Source organism: Ursus arctos, unplaced genomic scaffold (genome assembly GCF_023065955.2).
Source record: "Ursus arctos isolate Adak ecotype North America unplaced genomic scaffold, UrsArc2.0 scaffold_1, whole genome shotgun sequence".
In the NCBI taxonomy this organism is placed as follows: domain Eukaryota; kingdom Metazoa; phylum Chordata; class Mammalia; order Carnivora; family Ursidae; genus Ursus; species Ursus arctos.
Window position 1 is genome coordinate 29,251,661 of NW_026622763.1, and position 26,497 is coordinate 29,278,157.

The window sequence follows — 26,497 nt, forward strand, 5'->3', positions numbered from 1 at the left end:
AGAAAGCTTCTCTAGATAATTAAAGTTAAAAACAGACAGATTATGCAGTAACTTTGGGAAACGACCACAATCACAGTGAGAGATTTTAATACTAGTACATCAGTAGCTTTAGATGACACAATTTCAGGAAATCCATTTTTATATATAGAACATATATTGTATTAGGCAGAAATTTAAATAACGGTTAATCCATAACTAATATGCATCTGCTACAAAAACTCTAAATATTCGATATAAACCTTCCCTAATATCTATAACATTAAAGGCAATAAATCAGACCCCAAAATATTAAATTCATTTAGACACTTTAAACATTCGTCAAACTAATTCACAGGTTAAAGAGACAAGCTTGGGAGCAATATAAGAGAGAAATTTATGATCTTAATTAAGTTTATTTATAAAACAAATTTTCCATATACATGGCTTCTCAAGAATCCAGGAAAAGAAGTAGCAAATCAAGCCAAAGGTAGTAAAGTAAAATATATATGTTTATATATATTTTAAAATTAATGTTAATTTTAAAATGAAAAGAAATCAAATATAAACATAACTTTTTTTGGAAAAGGCAAAATAGAATTGAAAGTATAGGCAAGATATTTATATATTTATATTGGTTTACATAAATTTATGTACGTATTTTTTCCATTTAAAGCAAAATATACTTTTGAAATTAATAACACAAAGACAGTTGCTTTGAAACATATTTAATTAGAGGTAGAACATAATATATATAGATAGAGAAAGAATGAGACAGAATTCTGGGGGTGTCGAGTAGCCACCTTGCATTTTGTCTTCTCTCTGTACATTTTAGTCCAAGCTAAAGGCTTGGACTAAACAGGCATTGTGTCTGTTAAAATAATTTTATCAAGAACATTATGTGTCTCCCATTTATTTAAGTCCACTCCATTAGAGCAAAGCCACACTCATGTATCTTTTCCAGAGAATCTTCTGTCTTCGGTCCTGCTGATGTGCCTGGAAGACACCACTCTGAAGGTGTGCAGAGGTCCCGCGTCCTCATTTCCATTTACTTAACATTTCTTACCTCAGCTGGTCTCCCTCTTACATATTTCCATAAGCAGCAAGAACAAAGGGTGACCGTCTTCAATACTTGTCTAAGCAATCTCCTCAGGTAGGTGACCAAGTTACCACCCACGAGTTCAGCTCTATGGAACTGCAGGAGCCAACTGCTCTAAGCATTCTGCCACTTCATCACGAGGTCCCTCTGGCTCCAGTTTGTAAGAACATGCCCCTCATTGCCTTCTGAGCCCTCACCTACTGCATCTTTCCTTAAAAGACTTTATGTATTTACTTATTGAGACAGCGTGAGCACAGGGGAAGGAACAGAGGGAGAGGGACAAGCAGGCTGTGCACTGGGGACGGAGCCAGATCAAGGGCTCATCTCACGACCCTGAGATCATGACCTGAACCGAAATCGAAAGTCGACTGCTTAACCGGCTGAGCCACCCGCACAACCCAACTGTATCTTTAATCTGCAGATTTCCCCTAACGATATGCTCAAGGCAATTTAGGCTTTCTCTATCATGCTCCTCAAAATTCTTCCAGTCTTTAGCCACTCACAGTTCAAACAGCGCTTCCACCTTTGTAGATGTTTTGGGCAGAAGCCCTCTACTTCGGGGACCGGTACCGGCATTTGTTTTCTAGGTGTGTAACGAGGTGCCACACATTCAGCAGCTTCAACCAATACATATTTATTTTCCCACGGTTTCTGTGGGTCAGGAGTGGAGGTGTGGCTTAATCAGGTTATTGGCTTTGGGGTTTCACCAGACTGCAATAAAGATGTCAGCTGGGATGTGTTTTTAGCTGGAGGGTCAACTGAAGAGGAGTCAATTTGGAAGCTCACTTAAGCTGCTGGCAGAATTCATTTTCAGGTTACAAGATTGAGAGCTTCAGTTTTAGGCTGGCTGTCCACCGGGTGCATCTAAGATTTTAGAGGTCAGCACAGTATTGTACTGTGTGGTCCTTTCTTAGTTCAAACTTGGCAGCTTGCTTCTTCAAGGACAGCGAAACAGTGAGAGTCTTCTAGAAGACAAAACCTTACATGATGTAACACAATCGTGGGAATGAAATCCTATCAGTTTTGCCATATCCTATTGGCTAGAAACAAGTTACAGCTCCCACCTACACTCAAGGGGAGGGTACTACACCAATGCACGAACACTGAGAAGGGGTCTTGTGTTACCACAGAGTTTGTCATCCACACAGACCTTTGACAGATACATTTTTATCAACAGAATAGTCAGTATCATTCATATGCAAATCCATATATAGGCTCATATATTTTAACCAAGCGGACTTTCAAGGATTTGGAGTAATATGCTAAACTTTTCCAATATATAGAACTGTGTCATAATTTTACTATATTTTCTCAGGTTTTACTTTACATTGTAATGCTATTCTATTAGGTGTGCATGGACTCAAAAGAGATTTATCTTTATCATAGATCATAAATTTGATAAATATTCCCTTAATCATTTAATGCTCTTGTCGCTGAATTCAAACTTGTCTAATATTAATGGTAGAAATCCACTTTTGTTTTCCTCTCTTTTAACTTCTCCTCCCTTTCTAGACATCAATCTGAGATATTCAAACTCACAAGTTCTCTATTAGACACGATCATATGAAATTTTAAAATCTTTGTTAGGTATTTCTGAAGAGCATGTCTGTCTTAGACGTGTTATGATAAAGCATCAACAATGAAAGACATAAATTAACATTACCAAAGCAGGAACTATTATTTAACCTCTTAGTGTCATCTATTACATAAATATATTTTCTCAATATAAAACATCCTTTCATTCCTGTATTGAATATTTATAGTTACAGTAAAATGATGTTTAGGCTTAAATTTCTTGGGACTGTTTTGTTGCAAGAAACAAAAAGCTTTTCCTTTTAGTTTAGGCAAATAAAATGGGACTATAATAAAAATGATACTGTCTATCTCATAAAGGTCAAGAATAGTAATGCAGCTGGATCATGAAGAGAAATGGGAATGGAAACTAAAAAGACATCAGGGAGTCAATCAAAGATGTTACTTCTTGTTTTTCTTCTGAATACACATTTATTTTTTCATTAGATTTTAGGTCAATCTATACCCTGATTCACATGGCAGAATATGAATTTTGAAAAATACTCCAACTTTTTTTAGATCAAAGCACACGACAGGACTAAAAATGTTAATCAGATAAACTCCAAATTTCCAAAGAAAAGGATCTGATCAGTCTAGTTCCCTTGTAGTGAAATCAATTCAGGCTAAAATTTTAGTCAATTTTGGTAATTCATTTCCATTAAAATTATACATTTCATCAACTTCTAAGAATGTGTATATTATTACAGTTACTCATAAGATCATTCAATGCCTCTATATTGTTTTGTTTTTTCAAATATCACTGAAAACAAACTTTTCCCCTTCCTTTGTGAGGACATTTTTCCAAAGTTTTTGTTTGTTTGTTTTGGGCTTTTTTTTTCAGCTGAGAAAGAGAAAAGCAGCCCCCAACATCTGTGAGCTAGCCAAGTATTATCAGCTAGGCCTTGGTAGTGACATGAGCTGGTATAACACTCACTGGTAGGTCTAGGTGCTCTCCTGTTAAGCATAAACAATTTCATAAAGCATAAACGTCGGAAAAAAAAAACCACTCTGTGACCATGATGAATCAAGACAAAGACAAAGCAAAGCAATAATCACGACTGAACATAAGGAAACCAGACCAGTGTCCAAGACACAAAATGATTAAACTATATTTATCCTGATGAATATGAGTGACTGCTGGATCTTTACTAATCACAGCTTTAACCTTGTGCTTCCAATAGATAAAATTTGTTAAAATAAGAAAGTACGGAATTACATGTGCACCTTGGAGATGTTGTGCATTCAGTTCCAGATCACCGCAGTATAGTGAGTATCACAACAAAGTGAGTCAAATGAATTTTTTGGTGCATATGAAAGCTAACATTATACCGTAGTCTATTAAGGGTGCCATAGCATTATGTCTAAAAAATGTACATTCCTTAATTTTAAAATGCTTTATTGCTAAGAAATGCAAACCATCATCTGAGCTCTCAGTGAGTCATAATCATTTTGCTAATGGAAGGTCTTGCCTCAGTGTTGATGGCTGTTGACTGGTCAGGGTGAAGGCTGCTTAAGTTTGGGGTGGCTGTGGCAATTTCTTAAAGTGTGACAATAATAAAGTTTGCTGCATCAATTTGCTCTTCCTTTCACAAATGATTAATTTATAGTATGTGATGCCATTTGAGCATTTTACCCACATTTTCTTTCTTTCAGTATTGGAGTCAATCCTCTCAAACCCTGCCACTGCTTTATCAACTGAGTTGATGTAATATTCTAAATCCTTTGTTGTCATTTCAACAATCTTCACAGCATCTTTGCCATGAAAAGATTCCATCTCAAGAAACCATGATCTTTGCTCATCCATAAGAAGCAATGTTACAGTTTTATCATGAGATTGCAAGTCAGATCCATCAGAGAAATCATTATCTATGGCAACTATAACCTTATGAGGTTTATTTCTTAAATTATAAGACTTGAAAGTCAAAATTACTCTTTGATCGATGGGCTGCAGAATGGATGCTGCCCATTAACACCTTAATATCGGACATCTCCATCAGAGCTCTTGGACGACCAGATTAATATCAATGAGCAATAGTACTTCGAAAGGAATTTTTTTTTCTTTTCTGAGCAGGTCTCAACAATGGGCTTGAACTATTTAATAAACCACGTTGTAAACAGATGTGCTGTCATCCAGTTTGTTGTTCCACTTATAGAGCACAGGCAGAGTAGACTCAGCACAATTCTTAGGGCCCTAGGATTTTCAGAATGATAAATGAGCATTGTCTTCAACTTGAAGTCACCAGCTCCATTCACCCCTAGCAAGAGAGTCAGCCTGTCCTTTGAAGCTTTGACATCAAGCACTGACTTCTCCTCTTTAGCTATGGAAGTTCTAGATGGCATCTTCTTCCAATATAAGATTGTTTTGTCTACATTGAAAGATCTGTTGTTCACTGTGGCCACCTTTATTAATTATCTTAGGTAGAGCTTTTGGATAACTCGCTAAAGCTTCTATATCAGTTTCAATGTCAGAAAAAGTTGAAATAGTGTGAGAATTACCAAAATGTGACACAGAGACACCAAGTGAGTAAATGATGTTGGAAAGACTTGTCAATGCAAGGTGGCTATAAACCTTCAACTTGTAAAAATGCAGTATCTGCAAAGCACAATAACGTGAAACACAAGAAGACAGGGTATGCCTGTCCTCCAGCTTTCTGAGGGCATCTAAAGTCCCACTTCTTTAAATCTCTTCTCCCCCATGAAAATCACCTAAAATAAGTCTAAATCCTTTTATAAGTTTTTTTTTTAAAGGTTTTATTTATTTATTCGACAGAGGTAGAGACAGCCAGCGAGAGAGGGAACACAAGCAGGGGGAGTGGGAGAGGAAGAAGCAGGCTCATAGTGGAGGAGCCTGATGTGGGGCTCGATCCCATAATGCCGGGATCACGCCCTGAGCCAAAGGCAGACACTTAACCGCTGTGCCACCCAGGTGTCCCTATAAGTTTTTTTTAAACCTTGTTATAGAGATGTCCTGTGGTGCATTTTCCCTTAATACAACAATTAAGAAACACCACAATTACTGATATGTTTCTGGTGACATTTGGCTGGATGGTAATTATAGAATCAGCCCCTCAGTTAAATATTTCCAGTCCAAAGACCATGAGATGTCAGAAGAGACAGAGTATTAGATTATATTAGAATCAAAATGGCCTGTGTTCCAGTCAAGGAAACAGTCAAAAAAACTAAGAGGGAGCCCATGGAATGGGAGAAGATATTTGCAAATGACACTACAGATAAAAGACTTGTATCTAAGATCTACAAAGAACTTCCCAAACTCAATACACGTGAAACAAATAACCAAATCAATAAATGGGCAGAAGATATGAACAGACATTTTTCCAATGAAGACATACAAATGGCTAACAGACACATGAAAAAATGTTCAAAATCATTAGCCATCAGGGAAATTCAAATCAAAATCACCTTGAGATACCACCTTAAACCAGTTAGAATGGCAAAAATGGACAAGGCAGGAAACAACAAATGTTGGAGAGGATGTGGAGAAAGGGGGAATTACACTGTTGGTGGGAATGCAAGTTGGTACAGCCACTTTGGAAAACAGTGTGGAGGTCCCTTAAAAAGTTAAAAATTGAGCTACCCTATGACCCAGCAATTGCACTACTGGGTATTTACCCCAAAGATACGGACGTAGTGAAGAGAAGGGCCATATGCACCCCAATGTTCATAGCAGCATTGCCCGCAATAGCTAAATCGTGGAAGAAGCCGAGATGCCCTTCAACAGATGACTGTATTAAGAAAATGTGGCCCATATATACAATGGAATATTACTCAGCCATCAGAAAGAATGATTACACAACATTTGCAGCAACATGGACGGCACTGGAGGAGATTATGCTAAGTGAAATAAGTCAAGCAGAGAAAGACAATTGTCATATGGTTTCACTCATTTATGGAACATGAGAGATAGGAGGATCGGAGGAGAGGGAGGGGAGGAATGAAGGGGGGGGTAAACAGAAGGGGGAATGAACCATGAGAGACTGTGGACTCTGGGAAACAAACTGAGGGCTTCAGAGGGGAGGGGGTGGGGGATTGGGATAGGCCGGTGATGGGTATTAAGGAGGGCACATATTGCATGGTGCACTGGGTGTTATATGCAAGTAATGAATCATGGAACATTGCATCAAGAACTGGGGATGTACTGTATGGTGACTAATATAACAAAATAAATATTAAAAAAAAAAAAACCTAAAAAAAAAAAAAAATGGCCTGTGTCCGTTTCTGAGTTCCCTTGGTTTCCTTCTTCATTTATTTTTCCTTTCCTTTTTTCCTTCCTTCCTTCCTTCCTTCCTTCCTTCCTTCCTTCCTTCCTTCCTTCCTTCCTTCTTGTTCTTCTCCTTAATTACACGAGGAGGCTCCTTTGAGCATCTCCCATTGGGTTGAGTCATCTATTTTTTTTAACAGTTTATTGAAAGTGAAAATATGCATAAAATAAACTACATCCATTTAAATTGTACAATTTGATGAGTTTTGATGGATATATACATACATAAGCCACCACCACAATAAGGATACAGAACACTTCCACAACCTCCAAAAGATTCCTTGTGACACTTAACAGTTTGTCATTTACCCACATCTGGTCCCAGGCACAACCAATCTGCTTTCTGTCACAAATATTGGTGTGCATTTTCCAGCATTTAACGTGTCTTAAATCTTTTGTGCCTTGCTCCCTGCATTTAGCATAACAATTTTGAGATTCATTCATGCCGATGTGCTTTTTAAAGTAACAATATACTTTTATATTCTCTTAAGCAGGATATCGGAGTATCATTTCCTCTACCTCACCACCAATACTTGTGTTAAAAGATAAACTGGGGTGTATTAAAATTTATAAGACTTTATTTGAGCAAAAATCTATTCCAACTGGGCAGTGCCAAACTGGAAGTGATTAGGAGAGCTCCACTGACAGGAACTACAAGGAAAACTTCTATAGAAATAGTAGGGAAGCAAAGAAAGGAAATCATTCGATTGGCTTAAAGCCTGGTTGGCTGTTTGTGATTGACTGTCCTAGTTTGATTTTGTAACTTTGATGCATTTACAGGATTAGATTTTGGTTTGCTTAGATAGGCTGCCACAGCATTAGAGCTGCCTAATGGCCTCCTTGTGTAATTAATTTAACACTTACTATTGTCTACTTTTGTATTTTTAGCTATTCTAATAAATGTCTAGCTCATTGTGGTTTAAATTACATTTCCCTAACGACTGAATGATTTTAAGCATCTTTTCATGTGCTAATAGCATTATTCTATCATTGTTTTTGAAATGCTTGTTCAAATCTTTTGCTAACATATTATTGAGTTTTTGTCTTCTTATTGAGGTATAAGAAGTGGTTATATATTCTGGTTACAAGTCCCCTGTCAGATATATGTATTGTGAATAATTTCCCCCATTCTATTGCCTGCCTTTTCCTTTATTTCATTTTGTATTTAGACGAGCAAATGGTTTTAATTCGGTAGAATCAAATTTATCATTTTTTTGTTTGTGTGGGGATTTTTTTTTTTTGTAATATCTAAAAAAATCTTTGCCTAACTCACAATTGTAAAGATCTTTTCATGTCTTCTAAGTAGCCAAATTTGCTGGTGTAAAAACCGTCTGCTTTCTTTTCATTCTCTTAACTTTAGGATTTGTTAACTCCTCTTCCATTTCTGATAATGACAATTTGTGTTCTTCCTCTTTCTCTTACAATTAGTCTTCCTAAGTATCTGTTAATTTGTTGATATTTTCAAAGAACCAAATTTTGGCTTTATGAAAAGTCGAAAATTAGAAATAACCCCAAATTAGCAATAACTACCTTTGGCAATAGAAGAGGAAAGAGAAGGTATTGTATTATAGTCGTTCCGTGAAATGCTGCTCTGCAAGGAGAGTAAAGACACTACCGCCACACAAGACATGCATAAATCTTATCAATGTGTCTCTACAATTCAGCTTCTCTTCTAGGCGCTAAAGAACATTCGAGAGGTTTGTGTTATAGTGTGACTAGATAAAAATAATAAACACAATAAATGAGTGACATAAACTGGAAGGTAGTTAGTGCTGAGGAAAAAAAAGACAATATGTAGTGAGGTAAAAGGGATCCATAGTGCAGTAATTGTTGGCAACTTAAAATAAGGTGATTAGGAAAAGATGCACTGAGGTGACATTAAAACAATGACTTAAAAGAGGTGAAGGACTTAGTCTGGTAAATATCTGGGAGAAATATAACCCAGACAGAGAAAACAGCCAGTGCAAAGACCATGCATGGGAGAAATTTAATGGACACCTAGGAAATAAACCTGCAGAAAGAAAATAGGCAAGAGAAGAATGATAGAAAGCAAAGTTAGAGGTGATGTGGATTGATGGGTGGATTGATGGAGACAGATAGATATAGCCAGGTGATCAAACTCAGCTACATTATTATGGTCTGATTTTTGCTTTCTATGCATATGTTTCCTCATCTTAAGAAGTTACAAGTGCACACTCACAAATTCATATAATCCCAGGAAAAATATGAAAAGTGTAAAAAGAAGCAGCATAATTTCATAAAGAGCCATTTCAATTCAGCATTAGGCGGGGAAAATCAGGTGAAATTTCATAAATAAGGGTCTCTAAGCATGGCCTTAATAAGTAGGCCATTTTTTTTAAAGATTTTATTTATTTATTTGTCAGAGAAAGACAGCCAGCGAGAGGGGGAACACAAGCAGGGGGAGTGGGAGAGGAAGAAGCAGGCTTCCAGCAGAGCAGGGAGCCCGATGCGGGGCTCGATCCCAGGATCCCAGGATCGTGCCCTGGGCCAAAGGCAGACGCTTAACGATTGAGCCACCCAGGCGCCCCTAAGTAGGCCATTTTTTAACAGGTGGAAACTAGGAGAAGGCAACTGTGCATGAAGGTGGGTGACCCAGCAAAGTGTAAAAGGTGGACAAGTGCAGGACCTGGTTAGCCAACAAGCTTATACTCCATCACGCCTAGACTGAGGAATAAGGGTGAGTTGGAAGGGGTTGTTGCAAGAAAAGCATGAAAAAAGTCTTTAGAAGTTACTGAGTGCTTGATAAATGATACATATCATTTCATAAGATCATCTGAGCAACCCTAAGATACAGGTAGCATTGGCATCTCCTGCTACATGAAAGGAGACCTGTGCAGCCTACACAAGATGTGACAATCCTAGGACATAGCCCCATCTGTTTCTAACTGCTGACATTGCTGTCTTAGCAACTAGGGATGCACTTTCTTAAATAGTGCAACTATAAACTCAAATTGAATTCCCAATTTTGAACACCACTGTCATTTACAGTCCATATTAGAAAAACAGATGTACCAAGTATTAATTTTATGGCTAATTGAATGCCCATCTCAAAGTGAAAAACTAATTTTGTATATCCCTTATGTTTATGCCTTTTTACTTGTACAAATCAGCTACATGGGAATGAAGTTGTTTTGAAATTGGAGTATGTTATATGCTAGCAAAAGGTGGGTTTCCATGTCACTGTTGTCTCAGGGAGTCAATATCCTGAGTTAACAATTACAAATTACTCAATTAGGGTGACAAGAAGCAGAGACCTTTTTTTAAGGAAATTCTGAAAACGTAAGATTAAACTCATAAGGAAGTCATATGAACTTCTGTAGAGAAAACAAAATTTCATCTAGTTATTGAAGGAAAATGCACATTTTTAATAGCTGCTAGTTAAAATATTCTATCTGGCAGGAAAAAAAAAAATTCCAAACCTCTGTGACCGCATGCAAATCAACAAAATGTTAGCAAATTTCGTTTACTTTACATTTCTGGAAATAAAAATGTCGAAAATAAAAAGAAGCAAATAGCAAAAGATGAAGTTCAGCTTTCCAACAAACTATCCCTAGTTTTCAAAATCACACACAAATCCACATTCCGGGATGAATTGTTCACAAGATAATCAATTTTGACAGTTAATTCAGGTGAATTTGGTTAGATCAGCAAATTTGATGAAGTCCACTAAACTCTGGAGAGGCAACCCACTTCTCTCTCAGTTTATATTTAGTCCTCAAGTTTATTCATCTTTGTGTTATGCTCAGTTTTTTGTCTTCCTTTATATAATAACCAAATATCATATTATTGAGACAATTTTAATTCCAACCTCATCCATTAAGTTTTAAATAATTTGTTTGATGTCAGGATATTCAACTCAAATTATTTTGATGATTATCCGTTTCAGGAATTGTCAGATAACACTAATCTTTGGCTCCTGAATCTCCCTGGACAGTGATTTATAGAACAATATAATCCGACACAAATCATACTGCTGAGGACTAAAATTGTTTAGAAATATGAATCTGGAGAATTTCCAAAGAAAGATTCGGCTGCTTCAACAGTGCATCTTATTCTGTGACTGACAAAAGAAAATATTCCCCTTAAAGGCACAACACAAGGAGTTCCAGTACTCTGATTCTTGTACACTTACAAGACAACGAACATTTCATGAAATTCTTTCTGCCACCTTCCACATCCATAACATACTAAATACAAACACTCCGTGTTGTTCATCAATGGCCCATAAGCATCATTTCATTTTTCTTTGCATAATCACATTATTCCCTCAACCCATAAATCTGTGTGTGGTGATTACAATTCTTGCCCATCAATCCAAATTCCTTTTTCCCATATACAGTATTTATTGAATGGATCAAGGGAACGATCCTTCAAATGAAAATGGGATCAGCTAGTCACAATTAGGTCATTAATACATCAGTAAAGTTACTGTTCTTCAAAACAATGAGAAAATAAATCTTTAAAGAGATTTACATTAATGTAGACCTGTTAATGAGCAACTGTGGTGTAATTTCTCAAAACCTGCATGACTTTGTCACTTAATAAAATTTACATAATATTTTAAGGTCCACATTTTTGTAATTATCATAGAAATCATTTATGGTAGCAAATGTCTTTCTAACTATTGACAGCTTCTAAGATTTTTCTCTCAGTTTTAATAAAAATATTAACAAGTTTTTAAAGGAACTGAAGTAGTTATTGTAATATATTAAACAGGGTATTAATTATAATTAGAATGCCATCAAATTCATTACTAAAGCATTAATCTGATACAAAAATCTTCTTTACAGATTACATAGGGACATTTATTAATAAAATAGCTAAACAAAATGTGACCTGAAAATCATACCTTTCAACACATCATTGTTTAGGGGAAAATACGTTTTTGGTGAATTAAAATTATATAGAAATATAATTTTTAAAAAGATTGGTTTATTTAATTTTAGAGAGAGAGTAAGAGAGGGCAAGCATGAAGAGGGGTAGGGAAAGAGGGAGAGAGAAAGGGAGAGAGAATCTCCAGCAGACTCCCCACTGAGCGTGGAACCCGTGGAGATCATGATCTGAGTCAAAACCAAGAGTTAGACACTTAATAGATTGAGCCACCCTGGTGCCCCTAGAAATATAAGTTCATAGCTAAGTCTCCACAAGCAGAGATTTTGTAAAAATATTAGAGTATTTTATCCCTTGGGTCACAAACACAAGTTGTAATGATCTTATCATCTGCCATAGATTTAGAATTGGTCCATTTCAGGAGATCACCAGAAGGAAGTGTTACTCAATATAAAAATTAAAAGCACTTACTAGTAGAGCAAATTTTGGATGAGTATACATAATCAGATAGTATTAATATCTATAATAAGCTAGACTACCGTTTTGCGTTATCTCTGCTCTGCTATGGTTTTCAAAGGGGACACAGTGTCTGAGATGCCGTAAAATAGTATATCGCTGAATAGTATATCACTAAATATCACTAAGATAGTATAAATTACTAATCAACAAAATTTATGTAAATCACAACTTGTTTGCTTTAAAATGTGTTAACATTTTTAAAAAAATTAATTATGATTTTTTCACTTTTTATTAATTTTGATTGGCCAGCTACTAGTCTCAGTCTGAATCGGTTAGTATGTACATGTATATGTATACATGTATTCATATGTGTACATACGTACACACACATACTTACCACATAATAAAAAATGCATTGAAGTAAACAGGTAACTGGAATGTCAACAACCTATATTCCATGATTATAGGTAAGATACTGACCTCCAGAAACTTCTGATATTGAAGGCATTGCCATGTGACTTTTTAGCATGTGGTTTTGGATTTTAGGTGTTGTGATGGTTGCTTTTATGGTCAACCTGGCTAGGAAATGGTGCTCAATGGTGCTTGGTCAAATGCTATCTAGATGATGCTGTGGAGGTATTTTCTAGATGTAATTCACATTTGACTCTAAGACAGGAGATGATCTGCAAAAATGTGGGTGGACCTCAGTCATCCAATCAGTCCAAGACCTTAACAGCAAAACCTGAGGTTTCTCAGAGAAGGAATTCTACCTCAAAACTGTAATGTAGACATCTTTCCTGAGTTTTCACCTGATGTCCTGACTTACAGATTTAGGATCAAAGAATGCAAGGTCAAATCGTATCTGAGTTTCCAGCCAGTTGCCTTACACTGTGGATTTAGGACTTGCAGCAATCACATAACACAATGCCTTAAAATCTCTCTTTCTCTCTCTCCATATATATTTTGTATATATAATAATATATATCGTATAGATAATATTAATATTATAATCTCCATCTACAGTTTCTATTCATATTTATCTTGAGAACCTTGAATGACACAGTGTGTTCTGGCTTACCACCTATCATCTCTATAACCCTGGGACATTTCTTTGACATCTCCGAAACTCTGATTCTTCATCTTTAAAATGAGTATATAGTCTATTTTTATGTTTATTTTACTGTGGTAATAACACTTAACATGAGCTCTACCCTCAACACATTTTTAAGTGTTATCTGGAGGCACGATGCTGTACAGCAGCTCACGAGAACTTTCTCATCTTGCATAACTGAGATTTTATTCCTGATGACTAGCAAATCATTGTCCCTTCTCCCCTGGCCCCTAAAAACCACAATTCTATTCTTTGCTTCCACAAATTTGACTAGCTAAGATACCTCATTCATGTACAATCATGCAGTATTTGTCCTTCTGTGTCTGCCTTACTGCACTTAGCAAGACGTCCTCCAGGTTCAACCATGTTGTCGCATATGGCAGGATTTCCTTCTTTTTTGAGGCTGAGTAATATTCCATCATGTGAATGTAAATAATACTTGTAAGTTTGTAATGAGGGGTAAAGGGCATAGGGAGTAAAAGCACACCTTAAGAGTGGCTGTCACTGGAGAGGTGCTCCGGAAAAGACAGCTACTATATTTGTTAACTATTTAAGGAATTAAGTTTGAAGAGAAAAACTAAAGATAAACCTTGTTGGAGTTGGTATCTTGTCCTCCTCAAACTATGAACATTACTGAGGTGTTAATCTTCTGATGAAGTGAGCAAAACTTGAAAGCGGTCATTTATAATTATTTAATACATTCAAACATGTATTAAAGACAGACACGGAGAGAGAGAAGCAGGAGTCTCAGACATGTGGTCATGGCAGACCTGACCTTTGGAAGGCCTTGCTGAGGTGAGGAGAGGGTGTTTTTTTCCTTCTTTTTTCTTTTAGTAATTTTAGGTTCTTCCCTCTTCCCATTGCTTTTCTCTGCCTCATTACCCAGTTTTCGATTGTGTCCCAGCAGCCTCAGCTGTGTCACAGATTTATGGTACCTGAGAAGAAGGCACAGTCCCTCTTCAGTGTAGTGCAAATTGTTAATGAGGGCGGTGATCATTCGCAGTTCCCTGCACAGAGCCTCACTCTTCACTGGGATTAGTCAAATTGGATTTGTAATGTGCTTTAAACTCCTCAGAGGCTGTTATGTAAATAGCAGGTGATATTTTAGTCCTGTATTGTTCTGATGGCTCTTTTGCCCTGTAGGATCTGTCTCTTCCCAATTTCACCTGCTAACAGAGGCTCAGTTCTCTTTATAAATTTTCAGTACTTAAATTTTTACTGCAGTAGGAGACTAAGAAGCCTACACACGAAATGTAAGCACAGGTGCTATAAAATGATAGACATTTAAGACAAACAGGCAAACAAACAAAAACCTAAAACCTCCTGGAGTTTTGGTTAATCACGCGTCCAGGATAATGCGCTATGAGAAGAGAGTCAGACCAGCACACATCCCTACCTGCCGCCTATGGTAAAGCAGCGAGTTGAAATCATCACTGGGTCTGGGCCAGCTGACCTTGCCACGTGGCTGTGTGGAATAGGTGAGCCGGTTAACCTTGGAGATCTTCATGTTTTTCATTGATTAACGGGAGAAATAAATGTTGCAGACGTTTGTGAGGATCACAGGGTGCAATATATGTGAATGCACTGTTTCCAGCATTTTACCATGTACAAAAATACTGCTACATAGAAAGTACCAAGGTGTGTTTGTTTTCCCATAAAAGCGTTGTTTATTTAGAGATCATATCTTCTAAGGCACTTAAAATGTCCAGGAAGAACAGTATTTTATTTTCTTAAAAATCAACGTTCAATCTTGGTTATGCATCTTTTGTTACTTGATGTCTGTCTTCTGCCTCTAATTATCAAAGATATTATCATATGCTTACATACCATAACCCCTTCTCAGTAAGTGCCAGTGCCACATCATCAGAACTTTTCAAAGTAATTATTGCTTGAGTTCTGAGCCGGTTCAGGTTGCATGATACAAAGTAGAACATCTAAAAGATTACTGAGAGGACAGGGTGCCTGGGCGCCGTAGTCTGCTCAGCAACTGACTCTTGCTTTCGGTTCAGCGTGTGATCTCAGGGCCTTGATCTCAGGGTCATGAAATCGAGCTCCTGTAGGGCTCTGTTCTCAGCGTGGAGTCAACTTAAGATTCTCTCTCTCTCTCCCTCTGCCCCTCCACTCCCGACCCCCGGCGCTGCCTGCATGCACTCTCTTTGTCTCTGGGGAAAAAGAAAGGAAGGAAGGAAGGAAGGAAGGAAGGGAGGGAGGGAGGGAGGGAGGGAGGAAAGAAAGAAAGAAAGAAAGAAAGAAAGAAAGAAAGAAAGAAAGAAAGAAAGAAAGAAAGAAAAGAAAGAAGGAAGGAAGAGAAAGAAAAAAGATTACTGAGAGGAAATTATTTGCCTCCTCGTTATTTTACAGGCGTTTTTACTAGGAAGTTTGATCAAAAAGGTAAATATTTAAATTACCTATTTAAGAAATGTTTTTCATCCAATAGTATCATATACTATAATAGCGTGCTCTTAAAACTTTTAAATACGTCCCTATCTCTCTTCATAAAAATCAGGCCCAAAACAAGGGCTTCTGAAACTGTTTCTGAAAACCTGTCAAAATAATAAAAGACATGAGAGCATTAAAAATACATTGGAGTAAAAATATCTCTGAAATGAGGATGTCATTTCTTCTCTAATCATCTATTGCCATTAAATTGGAACATTGGTTGAATTTCAAATAAAATAAGAGGTCTCTTAAATTTAACTGTCATATTATGTTACCCTATGTGATTTTATGAGATGTTGTGTTAGCAAAGAATGGGAAAGCACTGAATATAATTCAGAGTACTATAAACTAGATAACGTGACTTGACAACTCAAATTTAAAAGGGAAAGTACTTACAGTAGTTTCATATCCGACATCGCCATCAAGTTGTACGTCTAACAGAGAAGTTTAGCATGAAGGTTGGGAACAATACACTGCCAGGAAATGTGTAGGTCACATTTCAGGAAGATTCAAATTCTGTTGAGTAGTTTTAAGATACTTCTTTGTTTCTGAAAAATAACTACTTTGTTTATATGTTACAATGTAAAATATAGCAAGGAAACAAAAAAAGCAAGTTCGATTTCAACAATATTATCACCAAACAATTTGAAACCAAATCCTTCCTCTTACACATTTCTTCCTGGTGAAGAGAGATAAGATCTCTAGCTTTGAATAGATTTTACATGGCAAAAACCATCTCTAAATGAAGATCCTTTTTAAGGCTTTGATATTGTTTTATTTAAATCATCAATATTCTGGGCATGGCTTACTTTACAGAGAAGATTCATTCTTTGCTGAAACATAATTGCATGATCAGATATTAAGAAGAAACCATCAACCACAAAATGGAAATCAGCCTTCCAATGGTCATTTTATACTCCGAAGATGATTTTCTTTTAACATTTTTGTTGTCAACCACAGAGCAGCACGTGAAGATGGGAAACCCAAATTTCAACATTACTCTAACCTGAATAAAATTTAAATATATGAACACTAAATTAAATAATCGATAACAGATTTTTCGTCGGATAACCATTTCTTTGGCAGTAAATGGCACAGAGGCAAATCCATCTGAGCAAACTCCATCTTCATCAGTGTCACAGCTTTGCAGGGTCTTTTAGAAGCAAGAAGATATTTTCATGTTTTCCAACGCTCTGTTGTTTTTCAGTCTCCATCAAAAATTTGCAATGACACTACCACTTTCTATTCATTGCCTATTCAGATTTGTAAATGGAATTTATTGCAAGCAATGTCATTTTACAGATTAAATTAATGTTATTATAAAGAGCTTTAAAACTCAAAGATATTTATGAGTCATGCTGAGAAAGGATGTGTACTCAGTTATAATGATTAATAATAAGTCCCCCAAGTTTTCACAGATGAAATGACCACCATGTGCATATTTTGAGCACTAAACAGATAACTATAATTCTAAAAGAAGAATGGAAGAAGCACCGAGCCACTAATGCATCCGTTGGATCAGCATGTTATTGGTGGATTGAGTGAAATTTTGCTTTCAAAGTTGGTTAATCTGTGCATAGGCAAATTTGAAAGTGTAGGCAAACTGAGTGTTTGAGTATTGGAACATATTTATCTGTGGGAGATCATTATAATAATATTTCCTAACCAATTTCACCTCCTGCAGTATGACATTACTGGTTGCTGTTCCCACCATCAATAGGTGGAGTCTTTTGTCTATTATCCTGTGTATGGGCTGGACATGTAACCTGCTTTGGTAAATAGGACTTGGCTCTTCTAGTCCTCATCTAGATGGTTGAGTATGCATGAGCCCAGGTGAGAGGAGCTGAAGAGTCACCTGAACAATCTATATGATTATGAGAAATCATATCTCTGTGTTTATTATTTTTTTAAATCTCTATTGTTTGAGCCACTAAGTTTTGGACACATTTATAAATGAACTAAATATCGAAATTTGAAAGATAATTAGATATTACATCAAACTTCCACAGGTGTTCTATTTCTGTTATTTAAACGGAAAGTATAATACTTATAATTCAGGCACTCATAACTACTTGGAATCTATCTTTTGCTAGCAATGCGGGCTGGAGAAACAAATAAAAAATGTTTAAAATGTAAGCCATTATATTCATTGGAGTAAAACCTGATTAACTGGAAATTCCAATCAAACTATAAGTAGGAAAATGACAACGAAGTAAGGTAATATTAAGGATTTGTTTGACTCTGGAGGTAATTTTGAGTTATGTTTAGAATAGTTGGTCTCAAATATGAGGAGTTTTAAATTCACTGGCCTGATTTCCACTCTACAGACTCTGATTCAATTAAACTGTGTAAAGTCTGAGTATCAGGATCTTTACTCAGGTAAAGAATATAGTCAGTCTAAGGATTCCTGGCTGGTTCAGTTGGAGGAGCATGCAGTTCTTGATCTTGGGGTTGTGGGTTCAAGCCCCACACTGGGTGTAGAGATTACTTAAAAGTAAAATCTAAAAAAAGAGAGAGGGAACACAGTCTAAATTTCTAACCTGTATGTGTTATGTGTTTATAGAAATTACATATACACACAGAAAGAAAAGGAAAAATTACACACACACACATACATATAGAAAGAATGAGAAAGAATTTACATATACACATATACAGGAAAAATTTTTATATGCAAAATATATATAAAGAAATTACATATATTATTTATATAATATGTAATAACAATACAAAGTCACCATTATTACCATTAGTTCTATATCTATTATTTGAAGAACTGTAATAATGGTGACCTTGTACTATTACTAGATCCCCAAACCTGAAATAATCTTGTTCATATTATTTTGTAAAAAAGATACACTATTAATTTTTTTTTAGAAATATTCTCAACAAAAAAAAGCTTGAGAAATTTTGGGAATGTCTCTGGCTAGAGACTGAGTAACAAAACTGTTATCTGTATTATTCTATTTACTTAGAATTACTGTTAATCTTACAGGTTTACTAAGCTAATTTCTGAAATGGTTTACATGATAAGTTTTTTTAAATTATGATTAAGATTCCTGAAATTTACATAGTACTATTATTCCAAATAATCCAATTATAATCCCTACAATATCTCAGTAAGCAAAATACTTATCAAGTTTAATAATGATCACATAAGCAGAAAAATTGCCATCCTATTAATAGATGTCACTGTAATATAAATATCCTATCCTTTGATGTTTTTACCTAATTGTGGTTTACTTACAAGCTATATAAATCCCAGGGTAATTTCCAAGACAGTGTTCTCTCTCACACACACAATAATGGGCCTCTTTACTAGGTTTCGTGAAAGGTTGCACTAAGCAGGTAAAGGTGAGTGTATTTGGACTAATTTAAATATCTTTATATAAAATATACAAATTACCTGCATGATAATTAAATAGAAAAATTATTTTCCTCTTTATTTTTAGATTTAAATTTTTACTTGAACTTTGTACAAAATTAATTCAAATGACAGAATCTCCTCATCCTGTTCTGTAAATGTTCAAAATTAATTTCCACTCTGAAGCTATTACACTTTACTTTTCCTAACTTTAAAATCCTCACTTTTCAGATCATCCCCAAAAGAAGTGGTCAATAAATGCAAATCAGGGGCGCCTGGGTGGCTCAGTCTTTAAGCGTCTGCCTTTGGCTCAGGGAGTGATCCCAGAACCCTGGGATCTAGTCCCACATCGGGCTCCTCCGCTGGGAGCCTGCTTCTTCCTCTCCCACTCCCCCTGCCTGTGTTCCCTCTCTCACTGGCTGTCTCTCTCTGTCAAATAAATAAACAAAATTTTTTAAAAAAATAAAATAAAATAAAAATAAATGCAAATCAACATATTATAAGTATTCACACATTTCCTAATGCTCTTCTCCCCCATTTGATTTTTACTGCAAAATTTGGTAAGCATTGCATGCATTTCCTTGCTGTTTTTATATCTACCACGATGAAAAACATAGATTACTTTTCTCTGGTGATACCAAATATTAATATGAACATGATGATTGATGAAATTCTGAGATTTATCAGGATTTTTTCCCAAGAGCCATAAACGGCTCCTAGAATCACAGCTCTATTGCTCAAATCCAGTTGAATAGAGCAGTTTTGATGTACTATTTCCATGGTAATATATTTTGGAATTCTGATGGTGTTTTCTCCATAGAAAGGCTTTTGATCACTAAGTAGCAGGGATTGTGGCTGGCAAACTGTATTTTATGACAAGACAGAGGGGCCTTTATTCCAATTAACTGAGTGACCTGGGACAACCACTTCAGGCACTCACATACTGTCCTCTGTCAAAAAGGCAGAGAAGGAAAATACCTGCTATCAAATGCTACAAATGGACTTTGTGAGAATGTACACATTTACATGTGGAGGGACACTTGTGTCCTGTGCTCTTCTGGGTCCCGATGCAAGGCAATGGCATCTTATCCCGAATAAATGAATGAGAAAGTGCACTATACTCTTGCCTACAGAAGTGTTATTCAAGTACTGTCAGAACTCAAAAAAAAAAAAAAAAGAAGAAGAAGAAGTTCGATGCATTCTGTACTTTGGCATATAATTATATATGTTATAGTATCATTACTATATATACAATATGTTTCTATAAAGCAATAACATTGTTATAATGATAACAAAACTAGGAACACATACATTATATTTTATCTTTTATAATAATAATAGTAAATGCACATATATATTATACTTATTAAATGTCAGGCATGGTCATCTAAATGCTTTTACTCATTAAGTCATTTAATCCTCGCAATAACCCTTATTTGGCACATTGGACAGAGAAAAATCAAAATGAGGTAAAAGAAATTAATAACTGGTCTAGATCTCACAGCTAAAATCTACAATGTGTCTCACAGCTGGGGTTTAAACACAATAAGTCTAGCTCCCACACTTTGTGCTTTAAAACACTACATGAATCTGCTTCTTACATGGTGTAATTATCACAATACTACTGCAATTCAGCTTCTATTCAGGTAATGTATCTTGGTACTTGGGAGAGAATTTTACACATAGTTATTATGCCATCCCAGAAGAATACATTGTCAGAATGTAGTGCTCTTTTACTAAATCTGCTTGTATTATAAAAATATCACTTAAGCTTAACACTGGGATTTTGATACTGGTTTAACTTCAAAAATGACAATACGAGTATTATTTCTTAAACATGCAAAGTGTAGAAGTGTTTCTATACCTAGAAAATATTTCTGATTATTTCATATAAAATAACATCCTTTAATAATGTTCATGTATATACTCTTCTAATTATACCAGGAGTTTCATAGATGAAAGTAAGTTGCATGTCTGTTGCATTAGTCAGCTCTTTCCCAATATTGACCACTCAACATCACCTTAAACAAACATGAATATAAAATTGTCTTAAACAATAGCAGAAAGCATGTATAGTGGTTAAAAAAAAGAAATCAGTTTACTAGGGTTTCAGAGGAGTGAGCATATATAGAGGATATTCTAGTAGTTGAAACAACTGATGATAATGTGGCAAAGAAAGCTAAGATGGGACACTGACAGCCTGCTACATGTAAGGTAAGCACAGGTAGAGAAGGGTGGAGTAGTCTAAACCAAGTGATAACAACAGCAAGATCAGCACAGGTGGTTAAAATTACAGTGACCTGAATTTTTCTCACTGACTTCTAACTCAGTGTGTGGAGTCCTTTTGCTCTTACTTGAAAATAGAAGTTGGGAAGAAGGAGCAAACAGGAAGAGAAAAAGTTAATAAAAGAGAAAACCTGATAATCTGTGAATCTTCTAACTGGCTAGGAGGGTGGGAGAGGGCATGTGGAGAGGAGATTTGCTGTGAGTAGTTAGGCAAAAGGCCAGTTATGGTGACTTTGGTTTGTTCATCTTCCAAATGAGCCCCAAAGGAAACCATAGGTTATATAACTTTCTTGGGGATAAGTGGAAGCTTATACCTAACATCTGTTAGTTAGACTTAGTTGGTTTTATATTTGGAGACTTAATAGAAAAATGCTTAGTCATTCTGCAAAAGTAAACTTTAGATGAGTCAAGTTTGCTTATATTTTTTAAATAGGAATATTTGCCTAAGGAAGTATTACAATCATGGCATCATTTCTAGTAAATTTATCGTTGCAAGTTTGGAGGTTGGATTGGGAATATCAAATTAACCCCCCCATCATCAATCTTATTGTAATAAAGTTTTTGACATGACAAGACTGGAGATAAACGTCTGCTTTCAGCCCACATCCAGTTCTCAATCTGGGGAAGCTAAAATTTTTAACTTCTGTGGAGGGAAATAAAGGGGTAGTTGAAGGGGATGGCCAGTACAGGTGGGTAAACAAAATGCAACCCAGAGTCAGGAAGAAGTAGGACAGAATCGGGCCCTAGAGCTCCCGTGCTCGATGCAGGTCTCTTCTGTTATGCCTCGAAATATGGGCCATTAGCAGGAAGACTCGTGGAATGAATCACTTGACACTAGAGTTGTGGAAACTCTAAGAACCCACCGAACCAAAAATCTGTATTAATATTTACATTGAATCTGACAAACACCACCAGGTGGCACCACACTGAGGTTGAGACGTGAATGGATTTGAACCTCATCCCCACTCAAGGGCGCTCTCAACTGTTGCACAGGATCAGTCTGATAATTATATTAATCCCATTTTAGACAATTGTTATTTTAGTGAGGATTCCTCTTAGTTTGGAGTCTAATCGTATATACCAAAGAGAACGAAGTCTAGGATTCCATAGTTTTACTACTTGGGTAGTCTATATCCTCGAGAGACAGAGTTTTTAGCTAATCTAGGGAACCTACATAGGCTGCCAACATACTCTGGAAATCGTATGAGGACTTACCCATTCAGTGAGAGTGGATCAAGTTACTTGGGCCAATAACTCTCCCACAGAGGAATTTGTAAAAACATACTGCCCCTCACCAATTTTTTTAATATCAGATACATATATATATTTATATGCATATGTATACATACATAGTCAAATAATATAATGATAATATAGTCAAAATATAGGAAAAAATGAGAACCTAGAAGACATTTGCTAATTTTTCAGAAAGAGCAAGGAGGAATTCTACTTTCAGTATAGAAAACTGATTTCTTAATAAACCATCATCTCACAGATAGCAACTACAATGTCTAGGCAAAAGATAGGGATCTGGAAAGTAAAGAAAAGCAGACTGATTTTGAAGAGGACTCAAATCTAAGGAGGTTACCGGTCTGGGTGAGTTTCCCGCTGTGGGGGCTTTATCCTGAGGGTAGCTGCACTGGTACACAAACCCCAGCAGAGTGCCCCTCATTGTTCTTGCCAGAAGAATAGGGAATGAGTGTGCCAGCCTGGATAGAATTTGGGAAGGCTGAGAGAGAGATCCAAAAATAAAGAAAAGACTCAAAGGTTCTGTGTATAAATTCTGTTCATGTTTCTGGCTTACCTTTGAAACATGTATTCATGAGATAAACTGAAAATATTCTGGGCTAAGATTGAAATACACTAAGAAAAATGAAGATTCAATATGCTGTCTACTTAGGCAAGGGTGAGTTTTTCAGTTTGAGTTTAACCAGGTTAATTTTCTCCTAAAGCAAAAACGTCATCCCTCTTAGAGGACTCGAAGAGTATCCAGAGTCTCCACAACAGAACCTTCCTGATAGTCAAGATATTATAAACAACTTTATGCAATTGAACTTGAAAATTTAGACAAATGGACAAATCCCTAGGAAAATATTATCAGATAGCAAGGATTACTTTGAATCTACAGTCATTATGGTATTGACACAAAGATAGAAAAAGAGCAATACAGAAAAGAGAACCCAGAGACACATTTTTGTATGTATGAACTCTTGATTTGTAACAAAGGTGTGAGTATTGAGAGGGAGGGAAACTTAAAGGAAAAAAATAAAAGTGAACCCCTGGCTTGCACAAAAATCATTCTGAGGTAGGTATAGGCCTAAGGGTGAAATGCAAAACTATTAACTTTTTTAGGATATTACAGAAAAATACCTTTCTATTTTGGATGGGAAAAAGTTCTTTTAATCAAGAAAACAAAGCACTAAACAGTAAAGAAAAGATTAACAAATTAAACCAACACAAAAATTAAGAATTTTTGTTCTTCAAAGATACCATATATAATAATATAGAAATGCCAATTAAAACCATAATGAAAGTGTTTTCTATACCGACCAGACTGGCAAACATTTAAAAATTTGACATTAACAAGTGTTTGTTGATGATATGGAGCAAATGGATTTTCCATACCCTGTTGCTGGCCATAAAAATTCATCCAACTGCTTTTTGAAAATATGTCCAGTATATTTGAGAAAACTGCAAATCTACTTTTTTAAAAAAGATTTATTTATTTATTTGAGGGAGAGGTGGCCCATGAGCTGAGCTGTAGGGGCAGAGGGAGAGAGAGAATCCCAAACAGACTCCGCGCCCCATGTGGGGCTCCATCTCAGAACCTTGAGATCACAACCTGAGTGAAACCAAGAGTCAGAGGCTCAACTGACTGTGACACCCAGGTGCCCCCCCAAAAGTAGCAAATCTACTTTTGAATGGGCACTAGAGAAGTAGATGGAACTTTTTTCTAATACCCCCAAACTAGAAACAACATAATTTTCGATAAAAAGTAGGATGGAAAAATAGAATGTGGCATGTTAATCAATAAAATATTACATAGCAGTTCTACTTAAAATGTGGTCCACTGACTGACAGTGGTACAAGACAGGCTTGATACAGGTCTGTGAAGAGATCATGAATTTGTACCAGAATAAAAAACTCAACTACTTCACTAAGCACACTAGGTTTTGTTTGTTTTAGCAAGATTTTCCCAATGAAGATGCAATACATTGATTTACATTCTTGTGTTCATTTACATTCCTCGTGGAATTGTCATTTGAGACCCAACTACCCAATATACTCTGTGTATATTGATATACAGCGAGGAAAATGAACAAACTAGATCTACATACTGTAATAGCCTAGAAACATACGTTTAACAAAGAAACAAAACACTGGAAATTCACACAACATGTTTTCAGGTACCTAAAGATCTAAACAAGAAAAACTAATCTATATTAATAAGCATATTAAAACTAGAAGGAAGAAAATGAGGAAATGGTTACCACCAGAGTCAGAATATGTCGGTTCTCTACAAGGAAGTGTATTGTGTGTACGATCACAAAAGAACTAATGGGGAATCTCTGTTGGAAGCGTTCTGTTGATTGCTTTGGTTCGTGGTTACATGGATGTACATTTCATAATTATTTTTAACACTCTAAAATGCGTGTTTTATGCAACTTTATATGTGTGTGCTAATCTCCTATTAGAAAAAATAAGAATAAAGAACTTTTCTGTATGTAATGTCTGAACAGAAAAAAAATATTTTAGACAAAAGAAAAAGGTTACAAAGGGGTATATAAATAAAAAGGAAAAGATCTGTCCTTTGTCCAAAGAAAATCACACTTATCTGAATTGAACAGAGCAATGTTAAAAAAGAAAAATGTTGACAGTCCCCTTAGGGCCAGGTTGAAGAATCCAGCCTTATAACTGCTGAAGGTTTGAGGAGGCTCTAAGATAAATGTCCAGCCACAGGAGGAAGACACTTGAAGGGAAGAGAACATAGGTATGTTAGCCAGTCTTTAGGGTCTTGGGAAAAAAGTCTTAGCTACGTAACTACAAGTGATACAGGAAAAAGAAAAAAAAGAAAGAACAAGTGTAGATAGGAAGGAAAGAAGGAGAGAGGGAGAAAAAAACAATGAATAATAATAATGAAGTCCGCCCCCCCCCACCCCCCCCCCCCGCTAAAAGAAACTTCGGGAAAGTGAAGTAAATTGAAAATGGATTGGATCACAGAGTTAAGAAAGACCAGGGTGAGAATAGAATGTAATGAGTAGAATAAGTGAATAGAAATGGATGAATCACTATCTATAAAATCCTAGTGTTCAAACAAAATATAAGTCAGCGTCTCAGGATCTGCATCAGCTCTGATTAACACTGGGGCTCCCCAGCGGCGGTAACTAGCGATCCGGAGACTTGTTAAAACAGCGAAAGGAGAAGCATCTGTCCCCTGACTTGCACCATATCACAGTGAGATGGGGACAGAGTGACTATGATAGACACACCTGTTCAAAAGAGTGGGGGAATGGGAAGCAAGCAGCCAGGGTTCTAGAGTGATTTTGAATCTGATCGAGCGTCTGGTGATGGGTGTGCGGTGACCCTTGCTCAGCAGAAAGAAGAGCGGCGTGCAGGCTGAGCAGGGGGAAGGCAAGCAGAAACCTGCGGGCGCATTTACCCCTGTCTGAAATTCCCGCTAACGATCATGCCTTTCAGAGAGCAATGGTCCAGGAGTGGTGTCAGGCCACATTTTGCTACCAGTCTACAGGGAGATAAATGCAGGAATCAGAATAAATATTTAGAAAATTTTGCAGTGCTTTGATCATTCAAGTGAGTGACCAGTGCAGTGTTGGTGTCAGATAGCATAACGGACCATGGGCCCTATCAAAGTTATGTGGCGAATTGCATGTGCTTTCAAGCATAGTTGAAACATGACACAGCATATGATATCTAAGTTTAGGGACCCAATGTATTGTAAATTTTACACAATCATTTAAAATTTTTATCAAGTTTTTTAAAAAAATTGTAGTTTAATATTATTAGCTGCATTAGGGAAGTAAACATTGTATTATTCATTTT

The 26,497-nt window shown here is 36.2% G+C and overlaps 1 long non-coding RNA gene across 1 annotated transcript in view; it reads right to left on the reverse strand.

The window, feature by feature from the left end:
- Positions 1-372: 372 nt before the first annotated feature.
- The window catches only part of LOC123001650 (uncharacterized), a 43,041-nt gene continuing 16,916 nt past the window's right edge, over positions 373-26,497 (reverse strand). Inside the window, exons 4-5 of the long non-coding RNA XR_006410743.2 lie at positions 16,183-16,334; positions 373-2,040 (exon numbers count right to left, since the gene is read on the reverse strand). This is a non-coding gene — a long non-coding RNA (uncharacterized LOC123001650). The remainder of the gene's footprint in view (positions 2,041-16,182; positions 16,335-26,497) is intronic.